The following is a 22,261-nucleotide window of genomic DNA, read 5'->3' as shown; positions in this document are numbered from 1 at the left end:
TGCTGAAGCATTAAATTGCTGATTAATTTCTCGCCTGGAGTAATGTAACTCATTACTAATTAGTATTCAAGAAAGTTGCTTCACTTTAATCCATCCTGATTGCAGCAGCCCTGTTCGCCTATCTAAGTAGTGTGGTGATGTGCACAGTATAAGTGCTGGAGGGCGTGTATATCCCACCCAGATACCTCTGGGCTGGATTTCATTTGGACTGGTGGATAGGTTTGGTAGTGGGATCTGCGAGTCCACACTCTTCCAGTCCGGGTATTGTCTTTTACCTGAGGTCATCGCAGGTGAGGTCTGCTGTAACCAGGGAGGGATAATACCAACCCTCTGTGTGTCAGTTTAGAGAGAGAAAACTTGGAAACAGAGGCCTACAGAGGCTCTGTGTGGTCTCAGCCAGGAGGGCTGAGGGGCAACAAGGCTATGTAAAGCCTGAACTTTGGGGGGCCCAGCAGTGCCTACAGAAAGAGGGTCGCACGGTCAGAGTCGGGAGGACTTCTGGACCTTCTCCACCCAAGGGTGCTGGTGTGGTCACAGCCTGGAGGCTGCTGGACCGTAATTTGGCTGAGGGGCCACGAGGCTATGTGAAGCCTGATCTCTTCCCATGTGGACTTGTGTCTGATGAGCAGACCTGCTAAGGCTTGGAGCCTGAGACCCTGTGCTTAGAGGTGAGTCAGGGAAAACGACTATGTATTAGTTAGAGCCCAGACGGGCAGGTGTTTGTTTTGATGCTTTATGTTTGTGTGGCTGCTGAAGTGCCAAAATAGAGCACCAGTTTGGACATTAAATCCAGTTGTCTGTGAAAAAGTCTGTGATTGCGACCCCGAGAGAGAGCGACCCCTTACAGTAGTTATATGCGACATTAGGCCTAGGTTCACACTAACGTGATTTGATCAGTGATTTCCATCAGTGATTGTGAGCCAAAACCAGGTGCGGGTCAAAAACAGAGAACAGGTGTAAAGCTTTCCATCAGGGGCGTACATAGAAATCGAGAGGCCCCATAGCGAATCTCAGAACTGGGCCCACCACCCAAATATAAAGTACAATTATTGTACTAGTGTATGCGTATTTATATATATGTGTAGATAAATACGCATGGGGAGGAGGTTTGCTGTATGGCTCTAATAGCAGCAACCCTCCTACAGACACAGAATGTCCCCCATAGATAAATGTGTATGTGTGGGATACATATATATATATAAAATATATATATATATATATATATATATATATACACATACACACATATACAACAGACAGAGGCCATGGTTCACAGCTCCCTCCCCTAAGGCATTGCGGCACAGTGTGTTTGAATGACTGAGTGATTATTACGCTAAGGGCTCTTTCACACTGGCGTTGCGGGAAAATGTGCGGGTGCGTTGCGCGAACACGCGCGATTTTTCTACGCGAGTGCAAAACATTGTAATGCGTTTTGCACTCGCGTGAGAAAAATCGCGCATGTTTGGTACCCAAACCCGAACTTCTTCACAGAAGTTCGGGGTTGGGATCGGTGTTCTGTAGATTGTATTATTTTCCCTTATAACATGTCTTCATCTTAGCTGTGTGGAGCAACAGGACCTGTGGTGACGTCACTCCGGTCATCACATGATCCATCACATGATCTTTTACCATGGTGATGGATCATGTGATGGACCATGTGATGACCGGAGTGACGTCACCACAGGTTCTGTTGCTCCACACAGCTAAGATGAAGACAGAAGGAGATGCCGGCTCCGCGATCAAGTGGATTAAGGTGAGTTAAATATATTTTTTTTAACCCCTCCAGCGCTATTTTACAATGCATTCTGTATTCAGAATGCTATTATTTCCCCTTATAACCATGTTATAAGGGGAAATAATAATGATCGGGTCTCCATCCCGATCGTCTCCTAGCAACCGTGCGTGAAAATCGCACCGCATCCGCACTTGCTTGCGGATGCTTGTGATTTTCACGCAACCCCATTCATTTCTATGGGGCCTGCGTTACGTGAAAAACGCACAAAGAGGAGCATGCTGCGATTTTCACGCAACGCACAAATGATGCGTGAAAATCACGCACAGCACAGCCCCATAGAAATGAATGGGTCAGGATTCAGTCCGGGTGCAATGCGTTCACCTCATGCATTGCACCCGCGCGGAATACTCGCCCGTGTGAAAGGGGCCTAAGAGTCAGTTACACACACACAATGTGATCAATATTGCTGTAGTAGACCTCCAGCCTTTGCTACTCACTGAGTTCGTCAACGTGGTGGTGACAGAGTCAGACACTGGGAGGGCAATCTAGAAACTTCTCTTGGCACCTTCTTCACATTCCTGCACTGCCGCGCCAGAGTTCAGATAGGATGATGCTCCCCAGTAGCGTGCCCAGGGTGTTTGGCACCCGGGGCGGGTCCTTTCTCTGGCACCCCCTTCCTCCCAATACTTTAAAAAAATTGTACCCCCTTACAGTAGTATTGCCAACATTGTACAACATTCACAGTAGTTTTGTACAGTTGTGTGCCCCCTCACAGTATTTATGCCCACATTGTGCCCTCTCACAGTAGTTATGCCCACATTGTGCCCCCTCACAGTAGTTATGCCATCTCTGTGCCCCTTTCACAGTTGTAATGTACTATTTGTGCCCCCTTCACAGTAATAATCCCCATTGTATTGTACCTCCTTCATAGTAATAATCCCCATTGTGCCCCCTCCATAGTAGAAATCCCCATTGTGCCCTCTTCGTAGTAATAATGCCCACTGTGCCCCCTTCACAGTAATAATGCCCTCTGTGCCCCCTTCATTGTAGTAATGCCCTCTGGCTCTGTGCCCCCTCCATAGTAGAAATGCCCATTCTGCCCCTATCACATTAGTAATGCCCTCTGTACCTCCTCCATAGTAGTAATGCCCTCTGTGCCCCCTTCATAGTAATAAAGTCTTCTGTGCCCCCTCTATAGTAATAAAGTCCTCTGTGCCCCTTCATAGTTATAAAGCCCTCTGGACCCCCTCTGTATTAAAAAAAAAAAAAAATAAATAAAATAACACAGTAACTACTCACCTTTTCCTGTTCCTGAAGCTCACAGTCCTCTCTTCCCTGCAGACACAGATCGCTCTGCAGCACTGTGTGGGCAGAGCTTATGCAGATTTCTGGGCTACAGGCTCCACCCACACAGGCTGGCAGCGCGATCTGTGTCTGCAGGCTGAATGGTGGAGCGGGGAGAAGTCTTCCTGCTTCACCATTCTGTGCGCCGCCGGCCAGTTTCATAGGCACAAATCTGCTAACAGATGCTCATTCATGAAGTGGACAGGCTAATCTCAGTAACTTCCAAACACAGCACTGCAACATACACACCCGACAAAAACAGCTCTGCTACATGCACTCACACACACAGCTTTGCACACACACACACACACACACACACATAGAAATAGGGTAGATCTTTAATAATAGACATACGGTACAGCACTTTCTGTGTGGTCCCTCACACCAGTGACATCATGGAAGGTCCTTAAAGTACCCAGTTTTCATCTAGCAGTTTGGAGGAGGACCTTCGGTAGGAGATTTGTTTTTGGTTTTTTTACTATCACAGTCCTCTTGCTGCATATGCTGAACGATCATTCATCCTTCTCTTCTGTCTGCACTGATCTCACACAAATCGATGTCAGGCAGGGAGAGAGAGACGCACACTTCTGTATGATCATTAAGGAAGCAGTCAGGGAGGTCTGTCACTGCTGAGGCTGAGGTCAGTGATTGTCTGCAGCAGTGACTCCGGCATGGAACGTCACTGCTGCAGCCAAGAAGATGATGCCAGAAGGGGGAGGACCCAGAGCGCAGGACTCAAAGAAACAGTGGAGAAAACAGTTGAGTATCCATTCTTTTTTTATCTTACAGGGTTTGCCCAGTTTATATATAACTCGGACAACCCCTTTAGGGTAAATTCACATGTTCAGGATTTATGTGCAGACAATCTGTACTGAAATCTGCAGGTGCTCGCAGGGAAATCTGTATGGTCAATCCGCATCATTTGGTGCGAATTTGCATGCAAATTTGGTGTGAATTTTCCGTATACGAATTTTAATGTCCCCATTGAAGTGAATAGAGAAAATCCAGACAGGAAAAGTAAAATAAATTGACATGCTGCAGACTTTAAAATCTGCACCTTAGATCAAGATCTGCATGAAAAAAATCTGCATTGTGCGCATGAGAATTTCAAATTCTCATAGAATACAATGTACATGACCTACGGTGTGGATTTTCCACACGCAAATCCGCGCAGCAAATCTGCATGCAATCCTGATCTTGTATATTTAGCCTAAGGGTCCATTCACACGTCTGTGAATGCGGACCCATTCATTCTGTATGGAGCAGGAATGGATGCGGACTGCACACAGTATGCTGTCTGCATCCGCATTTCCAGAGCGCGCTCCCGATCTTCCGGTCCGGTAAAAAAACATGTCCTATTCTTCTCCGCAATTGCGGACAAGAATAGGCAGTTCTAGGGGGGTGCCGGCCGGGTGTATTGTGGGCAATACACTACGGACGTGTGAATGGACCCTTAAGGACTCATTACATTACAGCATTGTGTTGGCGCAAGAGGCCTAGTTTTTCTTAGTCTGCATTTGCAGCCGCTATTGACTTAGTATCAGTAACACCACCATAGTCTTATGTCCTTATGCTTTCAGTGCTTTCTGCTCCTCACTGCTCTTCCATTTGTGTTTGCACAGATGCTGGTCCATGCATCATTACTTATAAACCAGTTTTACCCACAGATGCAATGTCTATACATTGTGTTACTACCTGCATTTCCTTTACACTGAAAACTCAAAAGGGGTCAGGCCTTCTGCTCCTTTCTTTTATTGTTTGCAGATGGTTTAGTCAATATTTGTTAGGAACTCTTTGTTATTTTTACACATTTTACGCTCCTGGTTATTACTATCATTATTATATGGCACATCTTGTGATACTGCAAATCCACAAACACAAGATACTAGCAGTTAGTAAACAGCCTCCATTGTAGTAAGCAGAAGGTAGACTGTATAACAGCCTGCCCTGAGGGATCGGCTCAGGATGGTGAAGAAAACACAGAAATTACATTCCCTTTCGTCCTAACCAGCAGCACAAGTGGGGAGTTCTCCCCTGTGAAACTGGCAGGACAAGTGGAATTTTTATTGATAAAATTACTACCCAAGATTAATTAAACAATTAACGCACCCCATAAAGGGACACCCGCCCCAACAGACAGTGCTTTTTTCTCTGTCCTGTGAACACAGGACAGGACATTGCTGCCTGTTACCATATATTTTTGATGTGATTATTGCCCATAATTTGGACTTTGTTGGTCCCTCCTGATCTCTCGCTCAGTGACCGGTTGTAGATTCTTTATCTGTGCGGCGTCTGCTGCCTTCTCCTCCGGACCTCTCGGCGGATGACGACTTCCGGGTCAGGATTGTGTTGTGCTGGGGCTTCCAGCATCTAATAGGTCCTGCCTTGTGTATTTATAGAAATTTTCTTAGTTTGTTGTTTAAAAAAAAAAAAATAATAATTTTTAAAGTGAGCTCTGACCTCACTTCCGGTGGAGGCAGAGCCTTGCTTGGCAGGAGATGTCGGATATATAAACGCCAGACAGTTCCCAGGCTCTCCCTCTTGCCCTGCATTGAGTTGCTAGCCAGACACTGTTGTTTCTGTGCTTGCTTCTGCGTTTACAAGTTTTTGTAACATAATTTTGTTTTCCAATGTCATCTCCTAACAGCGATCAGCATGGGAAATCCTCCCATAAACAGAGGCACTTAACTTGTGCCAATTGTGGTACACCGATGCCGGACTCCTATGAGTATAATAGATGTCCTGGATGCCGTCCTCCCCAAACACAACCCACTATGGGTGACATGTTTGGATAGATGAAAGAGTTCATGGGAAATTCCGTTATCATCATTAAAAATGCCCTTTCCTCTAAAAGGGCTAGAGTATCTTCGCCAGGTCCTTTACCTATGGCTGATGACGTCATATCTGTGGAAGACCACTCCTCCTCTTTGGGTGAAAAAGATGCATCTATCTTTTTCCTGCCGAGAAGACGCAAAGACTTTTACACTCCATCCGATAAAGGGATCACGATGTTGAGCAAGGGGAAGCTCCACTGTTCACCTCTAGGGGGCCAAGGGCCTTTAAAGTGGACAAAAATATAAGGAAACTGATGCTGACCGAATAGAAGCATCCTGAAAAAGGTCCTGTCCTCGCCAAGAGGTTTAAACTGATGTTCCCTCTCCAAGAGTCGGAATCAGAGCTTTGGGTACCGCCTCCAAAGGTCGATAAGGCAATCTCGAAACTATCTAAAAGGACCTTAGTCCCTTCCGATGATGGAAGCAATCTTCAGGATCCATTAGATCGCAGGGCTGAATGCACTCTGAGACGCAATTATTCTGCGGCAGCACCCTCTGCTTCTGTTGCAGTTGCTTTCTCAGAGGTGGCAGATTTCGTTCGGTCCCGCATCCTCAGAATCCAGTCGGATCTGGAATCTGGTGTTTCCAGAACTGACGTATTGGATCAGTTCAGAACTTTGCTTCTCGGCACAGATTTCTTATGCGATGCCTCTACACAGCACCTCAGGTTGGCCGCTAAAAGCATTGCCCTCTTCTCTGCTAGTCGTCGGCCCCTATGGCTGCACCCCTGAGTTGCTGATAATACCTCCAAATTTAATCTATGTGGCCTGCCGTATGAACCGGGGAGGCTCTTTGGTTCTCAATTGGACAGGTTAATGGAGAGCCTTGCTGATAAGAAGGGGAAATCCCTCCCCCAACTTGCAGTTGATGGAGATTTGAGGGATGCACATCCAGGGCACGAAGCTCCCGTTCTGGTGACTGTGGGGGCCATTTTAGTACAGTGAACTCATTGTCATGTTCAAGAAACCAATTTGAAATGATTCAAGCTTTGTGACATGGTGCATTATCCTGCTGGAAGTAGCCATCAGAGGATGGATACATGTTCTCATTCTGTTTACGCCAAATTCGGACTCTACCATTTGAATGTCTCAACAGAAATCGAGACTCATCAGACCAGGCAACATTTTTCCAGTCTTCAACAGTCCAATTTTGGTGAGCTTGTACAAATTGTAGCCTCTTTTTCCTATTTGTAGTGGAGATGAGTGGTACCCGGTGGGGTCTTCTGCTGTTGTAGCCCACCCGCCTCAAGGTTGTGCGTGTTGTGGCTTCACAAATACTTTGCTGCATACCTCGGTTGTAACAAGTGGTTATTTCAGTCAACGTTGCTCTTCTATCAGCTTGAATCAGTCGGCCCATTCTCCTCTGACCTCTAGCATCCACAAGGCATTTTTGCCCACAGGACTGCCGCATACTGGATGTTTTTCCCTTTTCACACCATTCTTTGTAAACCCTAGAAATGGTTGTGCGTGAAAATCCCAGTAACTGAGCAGATTGTGAAATACTCAGACCGGCCCGTCTGGCACCAACAACCATGCTACGCTCAAAATTGCTTAAATCACCTTTCTTTCCCATTCTGACATTCAGTTTGGAGTTCAGGAGATTGTCTTGACCAGGACCACACCCCTAAATGCATTGAAGCAACTGCCATGTGATTGGTTGACTAGATAATTGCATTAATGAGAAATAGAACAGGTGTTCCTAATAATTCTTTAGGTGAGTGTAGATCTGAAGGACGCTTACCTTCATATTCCCATTCACCCAGCTCACAGGAAGTTCCTAAGAGTTGCGGTCTCTATAAGGGGGGTGGTAAAACATTGCCAGTTTGCTGTGCTTCCCTTTGGCATTTCTTCTGCTCGACCACACCTTCACCAAGGTTGTGGCTCCGGTTTTCGCCCAACTCAGGCTTCAAGGACTAGAGATTGTGCCATACCTAGATGACTGACTTCTAAAAGCCGATACTCTAGACGTTCTTCTATCTCATCTTCAGCTGGCTCTTCAGTCTCTTCAGCGCTTGGGCTGGCTTATAAATTGGGAAAAATCTGAAATCCTTCCGTCTACCTCCAGGATGTTCCTGGGTTTCCTTGTAGACTCCGAACAGATGATTATCTCTCTCTCTCTCCAGAGAGGAAGGATCGAGTAATAAGAGCCGCGCAGTTCCTCATGGTACCTCGGCGAGTGTCCATCAGAACTCTCATGAAGATATTAGGCCACATGTCAGCGTCTGCAAAGGCAGTTCCTTAGGCCCTATGGCATCTACGTCCACTTCAGGAAGAAGTGTTAGCAGTCTGGAATCGCAACCCCAGGGGGTTGGACAAGACGCACTCCCTGTCTGCCAAAGTCCATTCCTCCCTCAGGTGGTGGAGGAACCTATCAGATGGGAGGTCCTTGATTCAATCTTGTTGAATCACATTGACCACAGACGCCTCCCTTCTAGGTTGGGGAGCCCATCTGGAGGAGAATCCAGTACTTAGGTACCTGGAGTCTGCAGGAGAGGCTACTCTCATCCAATTTAAGAGAATTGAGAGCAGTTCATCTTGCTCTCTACCATTTTGCTCCTCTTATCCGCGGGAAGGCGGGAAGAGTCCACTCGGACAATATGACGGTAGTCATTTACATCAACAGACAGGGAGGCACAAGATCTCAACCTCTTCTCCAGGAAGTTGGTCTAATTCTTTCTTGGGCAGAAATCAGTCTATCCCACCTTTCGGCTGTCCACATCAGGGGGATATCAACATGGTTGCAGATCATCTGAGTCGGGGTCTACCAGTTCCAGGTGAATGGTCGCTGAACAGAGACGTCTTCACCAAAATCATTCTCCGGTGGGGTATTCCAGATATTGACTTGATGGCGACCCGGTTGAACGCCAAGATGGACAGATTCTGCTCCCTCTACAAGGAGGACAATCCTCTGGCGATAGACGCCCTGTCCATAACATGGAGGTTCAGGCTGGCTTATATATTCCCTCCAATTTCCATGATACCAAGGGTATTGACGAAAATCAAGCAAGACCAGACCCCGGTCATTGCGATAATACCATTTTCTGGCCAAAGATGTCTTGGTTCACCCAGCTCATGAAGATGAGTCAGGGCATATATGGGAGACTTTCCCTAACTCAGGACCTAGTGTATCAGGACACAGGTCCCTGCCTAGATCTGAGGAGACTCAGTCTGCCAGCCTGGAGATTGACAGATCCCTACTAGAAGCTAGAGGGCTTTCTGCAGAGGTCTTGAGAACCATTTCACACTCCAGAGTCCACAAACAAAGCTTACTCAAGGATATACAAGATCTTCCTTCAGTGGTGTGCTGATAAAGAGGTTGTACCCTCAGATCCTCCTCTTTCAGCTATTCTACAGTTTTTTCAGGACGGCCTGGACAAGGGTCTAAGCCCGTCAACACTTAGAGTTCATACCTCTGTTCTTTCTGCCTTTTTAGGCAGCTCTCTAGCTTAAGACCCCCTACTCAGGAGGTTCCTCAAAGGAGCCAAAAGACTGAAACCTAGCATCTGGAGACCTATCCCTGAATGGGATTTATCTGTCGTTCTAAAGGGGCTATCCTCTCCCCCCTTTGAACCTTTGGAAATTGTAGACCTTAGATTTTTATCTTTAAAGGTCATATTTTTGTTAGCCATAACTTCGGCCAAGAGGATTGGAGAACTTCAGGCCCTGGGGGCCGCTGAGCCTTATACCCTCTTCCTCCAGGACAGGGTCCTGTTGAGGTTTCTACCGACCTTTGTTCCCAAAGTTCCGTCATTCAGGAACACTAATCAGACCGTCACCTTACCGATTTTGTGTCCCTCTCCCTCATCTGCTGAGGAAGAAGCCCTCCATTCCTTGGACATTTCAAGAAATCTCAGAATTTACCTGAACAGAACTGTGGACTTTAGAAGATCCAAACACCTCCTTGTGTCCTTTTCAGGGAAAAACAAAGGTCTTAAGGCCTCTAAACCCTCTTTAAGTAGGTGGTTAAAAGAGGCAATCCGTGAAGCTTTTTTAGCTCAGGATTTGGCTCCTCCATCCTTTGTCACTGCCTACTCTACAAGGGCAGTGTCTACCTTTTATGCAGAGAAAAGATTGGTTCCGCTAGAACAAATTTGTGCTGCAGCTCCTTGGGGCTCCCAGAGCACCTTTGTTGAACATTATCGCCTAGATTCTAGGCGTTCTGAGGGAGTGGCGTTTTGGACAGACCATTTTGAGTGCCGCCCTCTCCTAAAGAAAAAAAAAAAGCGGGACCCTCCCAATTTGTCTGTTTTGCTCCTTGCTAGGTCCCCACTTGTGCTGCTGGTTAGGACGAAAGTGAAGCATAAATTTTAACATAATTTTTTTTTCCCTTAGTCCTAACAGCAGCACACAAATTTCCCACCCAAACCAAGCTTCTTTGTTTTGTGGTATACTTGATGATAAAGCACTGTCTGTTGGGGCTGGCGTCCCTTTATGGGGGTAGGTTAATTGTTTAATTAATCTTGGGTAGTAATTTTATCAATAAAAATTCCACCTGTCCTGCCAGTTTCACAGGGGAGAACTCCCCACTTGTGCTGCTGTTAGGACTAAGGGAAAACAAATTTACGTTAAAATGAACGCTTGTAATTGTAAAGGAGAATTATGTAAAACACATCATTTATTTATTTTTTTCCGGGCAAGTTGTACTGTCTAATAGCTTCATCTTATATTGTCTACACTGTGGTGGAAAGCTGAAATAAAATACAAATGGGTGGAATTAGAAAAAAAACTACAATTTTGCCATAGTTTTATGGGTTTTGTTTTTACAGTGTTACCTATGCGGTAAAACTGACATACATTCTACTGGTCACTATGATTACAGCGCTATTTATATTGTTTTCTATGTTGTAACGGATCCGCTTCCGTTAATGGACGCTTCCTAGCTTGCGCCGAGGACCACAAGCACCGCACTGGACACCAAAAGCACCGCAGACTCCACAACCGCCGTAGCTTAACTGGAGCCGCGCCGTCTTCTTTCCACCCTGAATGAACCTCCAGCATTCAGGACCGTGTGGGAAAGATCTCTCCTCCAGGGAATATGCAGAGCATAGCAATCCCACTGCTACCACCAATGTAACGGATCCGCTTCCGTTAATGGACGCTTCCTAGCTTGCGCCGAGGACCACAAGCACCGCACTGGACACCACAACCTCCGCAGACTCCACAACCGCCGTAGCTTAACTGGAGCCGCGCCGTCTTCCTTCCACCCTGAACGAACCTCCAGCATTCAGGACCGTGTGGGAAAGATCTCTCCTCCAGGGAATATGCAGAGCATAGCAATCCCCAGCGTGACACAGCAATTCCCTCCAATAACGAGACGAGGCTGCGTTTTGAAGGGTTAAAACAGGAACTGAGCATGAACTCTTTATTAAGGGCTACCCGCCCGTATTTATGCAGGTCCCCACAATGCATCATGGTCTCCTCCTCTCTGCCCTAGAGACACCCGAAGTGCAATTCAATTATCTCCTAGGACAAAAGGAGACCACCAATACACATGTGGGAACAATAGGAGAGGAATCCCCACCCGAATACACAAAATCCTCCCTTCTGTCTGGGATATAATTATGGATTAACATAACTATCACAGACAGTAAAAATACAGTTTTTAAACATACACTGTAACTTTAAAACCATACAATCCATCTCCATAAAAATTACATATTTAAACTCTGCATACATCAAACATAAACACTCCCAAAAATCACACAAATCCCTCCAGCGGATCAAAAGTTAAGTGAAGTCCTTTATGACCGACCGCAAGCACAATTTCCTGCCCAAAACAGTTCCATAGATTATTTAGTATACCCCGCTGACCGCGTTCGGTCCTAAGAACAGTCCAGACATGCGGCATAGTTCTGTTCTTGAAGGGTAATATGTCCCGGGGCCATAGTCGTAGGGCAGGAGGCTAGCCATCAGTCCTCTACAATGCCCAGTGGCAAATGGCAGTTTGTCACATATGTGTTTAAAAAGTCAGGGAGAAAAAAACATTTATTTTTATTTGCGTCGCCATGATCTGACCCTCATAACTTTTTTTACAATTATGTCTATGGAGCTGTGTGAGAGCTCATTTTTGTGGAGACATTGTCCAGACATTGTTACATAATAAGCATAAGGTAACTCATAGTGCCCGAAAAATCTTCCATGGAGACCATGTATTCAAAAACTGTTCATGTCGTCTATCTATCCACGAAGTGAGTTCCTCCAATCTACACAGCTGGTCGACTCTGTCTATCCATTCCGCCTTGGATGGAGGTGTTGTACTCAGCCAGTGTATAGGTCTCAGCATCTTGGCCGCGACTATGAGGTATGTAATTAGGTCTCGCTTGTGAGATCGGAAGGAGGGTGAGTCGTGCCACAACAAAATTAGATTTTGTGTAAGTGTGATGGGATCAGTACGAATAGAATTAATGACCTCCTCCACTGCCGCCCAAAAGGGTCTGATTTTCGGACACATCCACCAGATATGTGAGAAGGAACCCACTTCTGTGTTACATCTCCAACACATTGCACTATCCAACACCCCTCTCAGATACAAGAACTCAGGTGTCTTTTACCACCTGGAGGTAGTTTTGTATGAATTTTCCTGTAGCCTAACACAGCGTGAGAAGCTATGTGATCTGCTAAGTGTTTGTTGCACTTCATCCGCAGTAAAGCGAGTCTTTAATTCCTCTTCCCAGTCTAAAATAAAACTTGGGGTTCTAGCATCTGGGGGGGACGAGAAAAATTTCTGTATCGTTGATAAACCTTTGGTCAGAGGTTTGGCCGAGAGGAGTGCCCCTTCGAAATCTGTGGTTTGTCTACTCGGGCTGTGTGAGTCAAGAAAGCGTCGACAGACTAATCTGAAATGTGAGTACTGTAAAATTTGCAGGGGAACAGCAGGGAACTTTTGCGATAAGGAGGTAATGGATATGGATGGTATTTCCCGATCGCGCAGAAGAACCAAATCAGGTGAACGGTGTACGAATTACAACAGTTTGCATATGTGCCTCCCACTTGTTAAGGCACCAAAAGTAATGGGACAATTGGCTTCTCAGCTGTTCCATGGCCAGGGGTGTGTTATTCCCTCATTATCCCAATTACAATGAGCAGATGAAAGGTCCAGAGTTCATTTCAAGTGTGCTATTTGTATTTGGAATCTGTTGCTGTCAACTCTCAAGATGAAATCCAAAGAGCTGTCACTTTCAGTGAAACAAGCCATCATTAGGCTGAAAAAACAAAACAAACCCATCAGAGAGATAGCAAAAACATTAGGCGTGGCCAAAACAACTGTTTGGAACATTCTTAAAAAGAAGGAACGCACCGGTGAGCTCAGCAACATCAAAGGACCCAGAAGACCACAGAAAACAACTGTGGTGGATGATCGAAGTATTCTTTCCCTGGTGAAAAAAACACCCTTCACAACAGTTGGCCAGATCAATAACACTCTCCAGGAGGTAGGTGTATGTGTGTCAAAGTTAACAATCAAGAGAAGAATTCACCAGAGTGAATACAGAGGGTTCACCACAAGATGTAAACCATTGGTGAGCCTCAAAAACAGGAAGGCCAGATTAGAATTCGCCAAACGACATCTAAAAAAGCCTTCACAGTTCTGGAACAACATCCTATGGACAGATGAGACCAAGATCAACTTGTACCAGAGTGATGGGAAGAGAAGAGAATGGAGAAGGAAAGGAACTGCTCATGATCCTAAACATACCACCTCATCAGTGAAGCATGGTGGTGGTAGTGTCATGGCGTGGGCATGTATGGCTGAAAATGGAACTGGTTCTCTTGTATTTATTGATGATGTGACTGCTGACAAAAGTAGCAGGATGAATTCTGAAGTGTTTTGGGCAATATTATCTGCTCATATTCAGCCAAATGCTTCAGAACTCATTGGACGGCGCTTCACAGTGCAGATGGACAATGACCCCAATCATACTGCAAAAGCAACCAAAGAGTTTTTTAAGGGAAAGAAGTGGAATGTTATGCAATGGCCAAGTCAATCACCTGACCTGAATCAGATTGAGCATGCATTTCACTTGCTGAAGAAAAAACTGAAGGGAAAATGCCCCAAGAACAAGCAGGAACTGAAGACAGTGAAACCCAGCGTCTGGTGATGTCTATGCTTTCCAGACTTCAGGCTGTAATTGACTGCAAAGGATTTGCAACCAAGTATTAAAAAGTGAAAGTTTGATTTATGATTATTATTCTGTCCCATTACTTTTGGTTCCTTAACAAGCGGGAGGCACATATGCAAACTGTTGTAATTCCTACACCATTCACCTGATTTGGATGTAAATACCCTCAAATTAAAACTGACAGTCTGCAGTTAAAGCACATCTCGTTTCATTTCAAATCTATTGTGGTGGTGTATAGAGCCAAAAATGTTAGAATTTTGTCGACGTCCCAATATTTATGGACCTGACTGTATGTACGCGATAGTGGCCCTTTAAGGAGTGTCGACATCATCTTTCCTCCTCTATCCCCGTGGGGGTAGATTTTTTGTTTCGCGTATAACATGCTCTTTGCGAATTGCGCCCCTAATAGGTCCTTGAGTTGCTCCCGTAAAGCTGTAAGTTCCGCCAATTGCGTTACCGCAAGTGACCGTTTATGGGTTTTCTCTAGGGCCGATATTTTAGCTAAAAGATCTTCCATGGCTTCTTTTTTGTCGCGGAACCCAATGAGATTAGCTTTCCCCTGATGAAGGCCTTATGGGCCTCCCATACAATGGGTGCAGAGACCTCAGGGATAACATTGGTGGAGAAAAAGCTTGTGAGTTTCTCCTTCAAGGTGTCCATCGTCTGTTCATCTTTTAACAGCTTCTCATTGAGTCTCCACGACCAAAAGGGCTTATTCGGGGAGGGAAGGAGAACGGTTATGTGAACTGGGGCATGATCAGATATGGAAATCGACCCTATATGTGTATCACCAACCCCTGGTAATAAACTCTGTGAGACGAACAGGTAGTTGACATGCTGGTAAGAGTGGTGGGCTTGCGAAAAGAAGGAAAAATCCTTCTCTTCTGGATATAGAGTTCGCCATGTGTCCACCACTTGCAGGTCTCCCAGCGCCTCCTTTACCTTACTTAACTCTGGAGGGAGATAGCCAAGCGGTTTGAGGAGGAATCCAATAGAGCAGGGGTACTCAACTGGCGGACCGCGGTCCAAATACGGACCGCGGCCGCCAGTTGTCCGGACCCCGGCCATCCTTCAGAGCGCTCCTCCAATCGATTCAGTTCAGAGTGATCCGATCCGTTTGAACCGGCTCAGCTCAGTCCCAGCACACAGCAATGCTGACAGACGCTCAGCTCACCTCACGCTGGCAGCAGGAGCCTGAGGGCGGGACTGGGAGGAGCGTAATATGATCTTAGAGTGGAAGAGCTGCTTCTGCCAGCCCCACCCCTCCCCGCCCACCAACCAATCACCGACCAGAGCTGAGGGGGCGAGGCCAGCGCAGCACACTAGCAGCTCTGACTCGAGTCCTCTGAGCCGTCTGTACAGGGAGTCTAAATGAATGGAATGAGTCAAAAGAACCTAAAGATCCGACTCAGTCAGTGACTCATTCCATTCATTGAGTTAAAAGAGCCGTGAGTCAGACTGTAGAACAGGTTACACTGAGGCTGTCGGCTCTTGTTGCAGCAGTGATAAGATTAAGGGACAGGAGCAGAGAGATAAGAGAAGGGACAGATGACACAGTTCAGCACATAGTTTTCCCTGTGCAGCATTCACATTTCACATCACTTGGTTCGTTGTACTACTGTCAGTGTCAGACTGTTGTCACTGTGGGGAACAATGCACAACAGACAACAATTCATATTGCACACCACAGTGACAGCTTCCTCCTGTCCGCCTGTCCAACGTCAGCCTCAGCTTCCCTTTACTATAAAAAAATCACTCTTCCTGACTCACTCAATACTAATCAGAGACGAGTTCAACTTCAGAGAGCTGAAGAGCCGACTCACTGCAGTGTCACTGACTGAGTCAGCAGCTGCGCATGCGCACCGGCACCTAGAGTCTTCAGTTCACTTGCGAGTCAGCTCAGCAGTCTGACTCGCCAAGTGAACCGAAGATCCGATTCTGATCCGAATGAGCTGATTCAAATGAACCGATTCACCTAAAAGATCCGAACTTCCCATCACTATCTCCTGCACACTGTGCCGTGCAGGAGGAGGAGCTTACCGGCGCACTTCCTCCTGTCCCAGAGCGCAGTGAGACAGGCCGGCTCCCTCCACATGTAGCGCTCCTCCTCTCCTGCACACTCTGGTACGTGCAGGAGGAGGAGCTTACCGGCGCACTTCCTCCTGTCCCAGAGCTCAGTGAGACAGGCCGGCTCCCTCCACATATAGCGCTCCTCCTCCTGCACACTCTGGTACGTGCATGAGGAGGAGCTTACCGGCGCACTTCTTCCTGCCCCAGGGGCACAGTGAGAGACGGCTCCCTCCACATGCAGGCACCAGCGCTTTCTCCCTCCGTGCGCTCACAGGTCACTCCTCCCCTGCAGCAGCGGCAGCAGGTAAGGGAGCTTCAAGCTCCAAAGGACACTTACCTGCTGCTGGAGAGGGGAGGGACATCACCACTGCCACCAATGAAATAAATGTCACATTTGGAAAGTAAGGGGTGCGTGGAGAGGGCTACAGAGAGGCGGGAACACGTCACTGACTCCAGTGTCATGTTCCCATCTCCCCTGGGCCATCTTCTTTAGGTAACCTGATTAAATAAAGTGATAAAGCCCCATCAAACCATGATAGTTTTGTTCCGCATCCAATTCCCATTATTGGGGCATTGGATGCGGACCCCTTAGTTTCAATGGAGCGGAGAAAGATGCAGACAACACACAGTGTGCTGTCTGCATCTCTTGGGGCCCCATTGTAATTAAGGGGCCGCATCCAATCCCACAATAATGGGAATTGGATGCGGAACAAAACTATCACATGTTTGTTCTGTGGCTTGGGTTGCCACCCGGCCAGTAGTTCACCAGCAAGGCTGGTATTTTAGTTCCCTTGCCGGTGCCAGAATTTTCCTGTAAGGACTGTTAGGCTCCTTTCACACTTGCGGCAGGACGGATCCGACCGGCTGTTCACCCTGTCAGATCCGTCCTGCCGCTATTTCGCCGGACTGCCACTCCCCATTGACTATAGCGGGAGTGGAGCTACGGCGCAGCATGGCAGTGCACGGCGTGAGGCCGCCAGACGAAAAAGTCGGACATGTAGTACTTTTAGTCTGGCGGCCTCTCACCGTGCTGCGCCGTAGCTCTGCCCCCATCCCCATTATAGTTGATGGGCACAGAGCAGCGGCACGGCGAAGTAGTGGCAAGATGGATCTGACAGGGTGAGCAGCCTGTTGGATCCGTCCTTCTGCAAGTGTGAAAGTACCCTTACTAATGAGCGCTTCCATCATGGAACGCCCATTAGTACAGCCTTTACCTCCACCGCTACTTGTGCTAGTAAAAAAATATATATATTACGGTACCTCCACCTCCATTTGCTCACGCTGTGGAGATCACTCCCTGCTGACTAGAAGCTCAGGACAGGACCTACAAGACGTCATCACGTTGGAGCACCGGTCCTGAGCTTGCAGTAAGCAACGAATGTTCACCGCAGCCAGGTGAATGCAAATATTATTTTATTTTTTTGCAAAAGCAGAGAAGGGGGGCACTAATGGGGACATTATTCTTACTGGGGGCATTATTCTTACTGGGGCACTAATGTGGCCATTACTAATTCTGGGACTTACCCGGGGCGCTCCACTATAACGTCAGAGCGCCCCACGCGCATGGATCACATGATCGCATGGCATCTTTACTGTTGGCGTTCAGCTCGGACCTTCACCTGACTGCAGACCCAGGTATGTGGACCTTTAATAAAACTAGTTGAGTACCCCTGCAATAGAGTGTTAAGGGTGAGATTAAAATCCCCACCTACGACCAGTGACCCTCTGTGAACGTGCCCAATTTATGAAGTACCTCATTGAGCCACCTGACTTGCCCTTTGTTCGGGGCATATATATTAGCTAGCGTAATGGGAACATCATCCAATTTCCCCTTAATAAAAACATATCTCCCATCTGGGTCGCTAATGGATTGAGACAGGGAAAATGTCCCTCCTTTCTTAAAAGCTATGCTCGTTTCCCTGGATGCCTGTGTTCCATAACAGCTGTGAAACCATTGGTCATATGGGGAGTATTGGAGCTTCGGTATTTTATGAGCTTTAAAATGCGTTTCTTGCAGAAAGAGAACAGATGGGGAGAGTTTGCGTATCAGGGCGAATATTTGGGACCTCTTCTGCGGTACATTAAAACCCTTCACATTAAGAGAGTATATCGTGTGTTTAGACATGTCAACTAATACTTGAGCAATACATATTCTTTGAGCGCCCCGTTCCTAGCCTAATAGCAAGCCTTCCAGATTTCCTTACAGGAAGAAACAAAGGTTAGCAAGAACAATAACAATGAACCTATGATAAATACAAGCCTAAGATGGTCTGCCGCGGTCACCCGAACAGGAATAGGCGACACAAGCATCCATCTGCCCGGAGTGGCTTGATAATGTTGTTGCGGCTCACGGGGAAGGGGGGGGGGATAAGACTTGGGTGCAGTAGGGTGTTGTGAAAAACATAATAGTCACCTAGTGAAGAAATCAGCCTGCCCCACATAAGCGCCAACACCCAGCCCGGTTTGATCATGAGGGGGGGGGGGGGGGAATCGAAAGGAAAGGTAAAAAGTGAAACAGGAGAGGGGGTTAAAGGATCCCCAGTGAGAAGTGGAGATATCATAGCTCCTAAGTGGGAGAGACAAGAGACGAGAGAGAAAGAAGAGGGAGGAGGGAAAGGACTATAAGGGGGGGGGGGGGGGGGACAAGTCAAGAAAGAATAAGTTTAAGAAATGGAAGGTTAAGAAAAGTACGTTTTCAGTAGTCCCTGCAAGTCTGGCGTCCCATGGGATATAGAGACAGTCTCATTGAGCAGAAAATGCTGTACTTGCGTGTACACTCCAAATGTTCATGTTATGGCAGTCTTCTTCAGGTTTCTTCTCGCCTTCTGTTGTTGTTTCTTGTCGCAAGCTGAGCACTATGGATCCTGTGTCATGGTCTTACCTGCTTGCTGCTCTCCTTCGTTTGACATGTGCTGGCGGCCATCTTGGGTCCTGGGTTTCTTGTAGCCTTCCACCCTGCGGCTCCTCCTTCCCCTGGGAGGAGCTGGATGCCTAGCTCATATATATAGGAGGTCTGTGGCTTCAGTTCCTTGCTTGGTCCTCTTGTGTTCACATGCTTCTAAGACTGCTGCTGCTTCTGGTTCCTGATCCTGGCTTCGTCTGACTACCCTGCTGGTTCCTGATCCTGGCTTCGTCTGACTACCCTGCTGGTTCCTGATCCTGGCTTCGTCTGACTACCCTGCTGGTTCCTGATCCTGGCTTCGTCTGACTACCCTTCTGGTTCCTGACCTCTGGCTTCGCAAAGACTCTGCTCGGTTTCACCATCCGTTTGGACTTTTGCTTTTCAGCTTTATTTTCAATAAAGCCTTCTTATTTTCATTTATCTCTTGTTGTACGTCTGGTTCATGGTTCCGTGACATTAGGACCAAGCCATGAATTCTGACGGTACAGGGCCATCCTCGCTACCCACGCTGGTTGCCAGACTTGATCAGCAGGATCACCTGTTGGGTCGGTTCGCTGTGGCGTTGCAAACCCTGCTTGAACGCACGGCTCATTTCGCTCCCGTTGCCGATGGGTCGGTTGTCGCTCCTGGGCTCGCTCCTACTGCCGCTCCGGTTGTTGCGCCAGAGTCTACCCCGACACCTGTTGTTGCGCCTGCGGTGTTTCGGGGTATGACCGGTTCTGCCCCTCTTCCACAGCGCTTTGGGGGAGAGCCAACTCAGTGCCGAGGTTTCCTTAACCAGGTGGGCATTTATTTCGAGTTGCTGCCACATGCCTTTCCTACTGAGAGATCAAAGGTGGGCTTCTTGATCTCGCTGCTCTCGGACAAGGCCTTGGCCTGGGCCAGCCCTTTATGGGAGAACAACAATCCGGTGGTTGCCGAGTTTTCCGGTTTTGTTGCTTCTCTTCGGAAGGTATTCGATGTGCCGGCTCGTGCTGCCTCTGCTGCGAAGCTCCTTATGTCCATCAGACAGGGTTCACGATCCGTAGCTGAATACGCCATTGAGTTTCGTACCCTGGCAGCAGAGGTGGGCTGGAATAATGAGGCTCTGGTCGCTGCTTTCTCTCATGGTCTCTCGGATGCCTTGAAGGATGAGGTTGCAGCTAAGGACCTACCAGTTGAGCTCGAGTCTCTTATTTCTTTCCTGATTTTGATTGACACCAGACTCAGGGAGAGACCTTCCTTTAAGGAGAACCTGCGGAGGTCTTCTAACAGATTGGTGCCTACGTTTGCTGTCCCACCCGTGCCTCCCTCTCCTCCCACGCCTCCTGGGGATGACTTGTCTGGGGGTGAACCCATGCAGCTGGGGTTTGCTCGCCTGTCCGAGGGGGAGAGGGCACTCCGGAGACGCGAGGGCCGATGCATGTACTGTGGTCTCGGTGGGCATTTTCGGTTGGCATGTCCGAACCGTCCGGGAAACGCTCGTACCCTGAGATCCTGTCGGGGGCAGATCTTGGGTGGAGTCTCCTCGTCCCCGGTTTCCCGTGTTGACAAACCACTGATCACTGTTGTCCTCTCCTGGGTCGGGGGCTCGGTGACGACCCAGGCGTTGTTGGACTCTGGTGCTGGTGGTTTGTTCATTGATAGTGTGTTCGCTGCCGCCAATTCCATTCCTCTGCAGGCTCGAGGTTCCCCACTGGCTCTTGAGGCGATAGACGGCAGACCCCTTCTGCCGCCACACGTGACTCATGAGACCCTTCCAGTGGGGATAGCCATTGGTGCCGTTCACAGAGAGTCGGTCTGCCTCCAGGTTATTTCGTCTCCACACTACTCGGTGGTCTTGGGGTACCCCTGGCTCCAGAAGCATAATCCGACTTTCGATTGGAGATCGGTCGAGATCCTCTCGTGGTCACCGCAGTGTGGGGCTAGTTGCATCCATGGGTCTGTCAAGTTGCTGTGTACTTCCTCGGACTCTCTGTTGCCTCCTGAATACGAGGAGTACCGGGATGTATTCGATAAGGTGCGCGCGGTTGCCCTACCTCCGCACCGCCCATACGATTGTGCCATAGAGTTACAATCTGGTGCCGTTCCTCCTCGTGGCAAAGTCTATCCACTGTCGGTAGCGGAGAATGAGGCCATGGAGGAGTACGTGAGGGAGGCGCTTTCACGCGGACACATTCGCAAATCTTCGTCCCCGGCAGGGGCTGGATTTTTCTTTGTGAAAAAGAAGGGCGGTGAGTTGAGGCCTTGCATCGATTACAGGGGTCTCAATCGCATCACGATCAAGAACGCTTACCCGATACCCTTGATTTCCGAGCTGTTCGATCGCCTTAAAGGGGCCACGGTCTTTACCAAACTCGACCTGAGGGCGGCATATAACCTGGTAAGGATCAAGGCGGGCGATGAGTGGAAGACCGCGTTTAACACCAGGACCGGTCATTACGAATCCTTGGTTATGCCCTTTGGGTTGTGCAATGCGCCCGCAGTCTTTCAGGAATTCATCAACGATGTTTTCCGTGACCTGTTGCAGCAGTGTGTGGTAGTCTATTTGGATGACATCTTGGTATATTCTGAATCCATGGAGGCCCACATTCTGGATGTCAGACGAGTGTTGCAACGGTTACGAGAGAACAAGCTGTTCGGTAAGCTTGAGAAATGCGAATTTCACCGATCCCAGGTAACCTTCTTAGGTTACATCATTTCCGCTGAGGGGTTCTCCATGGATCCTGAGAAGGTTTCGGCTGTCTTACAGTGGCCCCAGCCCAGTGGTCTTCGTTCCCTGCAGCGCTTTTTGGGCTTCGCCAATTATTATCGGAAGTTCATCAGGGACTTTTCCATGCTGGCCAAGCCTCTCACGGATCTGACCAGGAAGGGCAGTAATTCCCAGGTCTGGCCGCTCGAGGCCATCCGAGCTTTTGAGGCCCTAAAGTCCGCCTTTGTGTCGGCTCCGATTCTGTCGCATCCCAACCCTGGGTTGCCCTTTGTCCTCGAGGTGGACGCGTCTGAGACGGGAGTAGGCGCCCTTCTGTCTCAGCGTAGAACACCAGAGGGTCCTCTGCTTCCTTGTGGGTTTTACTCCCGGAAACTGTCTTCCGCGGAGTGCAACTATCAGATTGGTGACAGGGAGTTATTGGCCATCGTGCAGGCCCTTAAAGAATGGAGGCACTTGCTCGAGGGTTCGGTGGTTCCGGTTCTCATCCTGACGGACCACAAGAATCTGACCTACCTTTCTGAGGCCAAGAGATTGACACCACGTCAGGCCAGATGGGCTCTGTTCTTGT

Source organism: Bufo bufo, chromosome 1, assembly GCF_905171765.1.
Source record: "Bufo bufo chromosome 1, aBufBuf1.1, whole genome shotgun sequence".
Classification (NCBI taxonomy): Eukaryota; Metazoa; Chordata; class Amphibia; order Anura; family Bufonidae; genus Bufo; species Bufo bufo.
This window is presented reverse-complemented; position numbering follows the sequence as displayed.